The sequence below is a fragment of the Hordeum vulgare genome, chromosome 1H, assembly GCF_904849725.1.
Source record: "Hordeum vulgare subsp. vulgare chromosome 1H, MorexV3_pseudomolecules_assembly, whole genome shotgun sequence".
NCBI classification, from domain to species: Eukaryota; Viridiplantae; Streptophyta; class Magnoliopsida; order Poales; family Poaceae; genus Hordeum; species Hordeum vulgare.
Genome location: NC_058518.1, coordinates 294,718,872 through 294,722,255, shown reverse-complemented (window position 1 = coordinate 294,722,255; position 3,384 = coordinate 294,718,872). Strand labels below are relative to the sequence as shown.

Genomic DNA, 3,384 nt, shown 5'->3' with positions numbered 1-3,384 from the left:
CACCCCGATGCACCCTCTCCCCAAGACCCGGCGCCGCCTCCTTGTCCGTCGGAGGGCGAAGAAGGTGAGGAGCGCGCCGGCATCGACGCCCCCCGGGAGCGGGACTGGGAGGTCGTAGGGGCAGGCCGCGACCTGGTGGAGCGCGGCGAGCAGGTCTGAGCAGGATTGCCGCGGCGAACGAGAATGCCCAGGTTCCCACCTCCACCACCACTTCCCGCAGGATCGCTGCCAGAGGGCCGGCCGGCAAAGCCGTGCCGTGCCCACAAGGAAGGTGGCGTCGGGGCATTCTCGTTCCCCTCCCCCGCGCTAGATCCCCCTCCCCCCACCCACTGAGACGGCAGACATCCATCAATCCATCCATCCTCCGCGACCGGTAAATTTTCCCCACTCCTTCACCCTAACCCCAAACCTCTCCCCACCACTCCAGCCGCCGCCATGGCCGCCTCCTCCTCCTCCCGCGAGGGCGACGATGACGACGACAACGAGCCCTACCTCGTGGGATTCGTCGTCGCCAAGATCGTAGGCCTCAAGTACTACACCGGCACCCTCAGCGGCGGCGAGAGGCCGTCCCTCGTCTGCGAGCCCCTCAACCGCTTCGACAGCAACTCCATCGCCGTCCACAACAGCCGCGGTCGACACGTCGGCCACATCGAGGGCCGCACCACCAAGGTCCTCGCCCCGCTCCTCGACTCCCACCTCGTCGCCAACACCCTAGTCGTCGTGCCCGACGGTCGGTCCTCCAAGGCCGGCACCAGTTTCTACAGGCTTCCCTGCCAGATCCACCTCTTCGCCCGCCCGGCCGCCGCGGACATCGTCCGCGAGGCCATCGACGGCAGCGGCCTCGTCCTCATCGACCCGGACCACATCGAGTTCTCCCTGTCCGGGTCCGCCTTCGTGCAGGAACATGCCAAGAAATCCGGCCGGGATGTCAATAAGTTGTTCGCACATGTGGGGAAGGAAGGGGGGAGCCGGATTGAGCCCATGGAGCCTCCAGAGGATGTCGTGGTCTCAGACCTCTTCGAGCACCAGAAGGCAGCCTTGGGGTGGCTGGTGCACAGGGAGGAGTCCTGTGACCTGCCGCCATTCTGGAAAGAAGATAAAGCTGGGGGCTACGAGAACGTGCTCACCAGCCAGAATACCAAGCAGCGGCTGCAACTGCTAAGAGGCGGGATTTTCGCCGATGATATGGGGCTTGGCAAGACGCTCACGCTGTTGTCATTGATTGCGCGAAGTAAAGCTCGCAATGTCGGAGGGGGGAAGGCCAAAGGGAGCAAAAGGAAGAAGATCGGTGACGCGGAGGCGGGATCGAGGACGACACTTGTGGTGTGCCCGCCCTCGGTGTTCTCGTCTTGGGTGACACAGCTGGAGGAGCATACGAATGCAGGCAGCTTGAAGGTGTATATGTACCATGGGCAGCGAACAAAAGATAAGGAGGTGTTGTTGAAGTATGACATTGTGATTACCACTTAAAGCGTCTTGGGTACGGAATTTGACTAGGAGGTCTCACCTGTGAACGATATTGAATGGTTCCGGGTCATTCTGGATGAGGCCCATATTATCAAGAACTCTGCATCTCTGCAGACTCGGGCGGTGACTGCTTTGAAGGCGCTGGGTAGTCACAGGGACACCAATTCAGAACATCTCATTGGATTTGTACCTGCTTATGGCGTTTTTGAAGTCTGAGCCTTTCTCAGTCAAGAGCTACTGGGAGAGCTTAATCCATCATCCCCTGGAGAAAGGGAATAAGGCTGGGTTGTCACGATTACAAGTAATACGGTTGTCCCTTTCTTCTCATTACACCATTTTCGTCTTTTCACAATTGTAGAGAACTAGGAATTATAGCAAGTTGCATCAAATGATTTTGAACATTGAAGGTGATAACCAGTAAACCAGCTCCTATGATTAGAAAGTTATCACTCATGTTGTTTGCTTGCAGTACAGTTCCTCCTATAGGTTTTGTTCTTGACATTTGTATAGGCTCTTGCGCATCAAATTCTCTTACCACTTTTTATCAGCCCATCATAGTGTGCTTACATGCATCTCTTATTTTCCATTATGTCAATTGTGCTATTTAATTTTGGCACTTTTCATCTTGGTAAAACAATTAATGTTGGTACAATGGTGTTTGAATGGGATCTCAAACAAATGATGCTATCTTTCAGTTCTATAAGGTAAATTTTTTCTCTGTGTATTGCAGAACCTACTTGGTGCTATCTCATTGCGCCGAACCAAAGAAACAGAGTGTGGAAGCAAGAGTGTGGTTGCCATTCCACCTAAAACTGTTGTAGCATGTTACATTGAGCTTTCTGCAGAGGAACGGGAGTGTTATGATCAGATGGAATCGGAAGGGAGAAACAAAATGATAGAGTTTGGTGACAGAGATTTGATATTGCGTAATTACTCAACCGTGCTTTTTTTGATTCTGAGGCTACGCCAGCTGTGTAATGATGTAGCACTGTACCCTTTTGACATTAAATCATGGCTTCCTGCTAACACCCTTGAAGGTATAAACTTCTGTTTTGTATTCATGCTTTTTTGTTATGATGATATAGTATAGACATAATTGTATTTCAGTTGCCAGATTTGTCACTTTAAATATAATTAATTTAATTTAATCATCTTGCTGTTAAAGAAGTATCACATGTGACCATGTGAGTTATAGTATATTACTATCTGAATGAAGTTTTGTCTTTTACTTGCTCAGAAAACATACTGTTGTATTGTATTAGCTTCCAACTAGCAAGTACTTAAATGCTATTTGTTTATCTGTTCAAGATGAACCAATGTTAGTAAGTGACTTGGTAGTCATTCACTAAGTTTGTTACTCCCTCCTTACCATATTGTTAGGCGTCGTGCAGCTTCACCAAGCAAAGTGGGACGGCCAAGCTCCTGCGCATGGCTTCCCTTATCCTATGGGACGAGGCCAGCATGACGAAGCGGCAAGCTTGAAGCCAGCATGACGAGGCGAGGCGGATCAGACCAGGATCGAGCGCGGCGGTGCGTAGTGGAGGCCACCGGCGGCAGCGCTCCATGGCCATGGCAGCTCAGCCTCTTGGGAAGAAGAGACGAGGGAGAGAGAGGAGTTGAGATGGAGAGAAGAGAAGCAGAGCAGAGGCGACATGGATTCGTTTTGCTGGTCCCGCGGCGGCTCCGATCGGCTGATCAAGGTATGTGTCCTGATTCCTCTCCTCCCTGTAAACAAAAATTTGCCGTGTCGTTGCTAGCTGCTAGATATGCCTTCATAAGTTCAGTCTGTGACCAACAACAACCTACAGGCTGCCATTGTCTGTAAGCAGCACGATTAATTGTTATGCGGTGGGTCGGGACCGGTTCCTGACAGCAAACGTGAATTGTAACAACGCCAGATCGTCGCTGCCATTGGTG

The 3,384-nt window shown here is 51.9% G+C and overlaps 1 pseudogene; it reads left to right on the top strand.

Annotated features, from left to right (window-relative positions):
• Positions 1-344: 344 nt before the first annotated feature.
• On the top strand, positions 345-2,568 carry LOC123409803 (annotated as a pseudogene).
• The last annotated feature ends 816 nt before the right edge of the window (positions 2,569-3,384 follow it).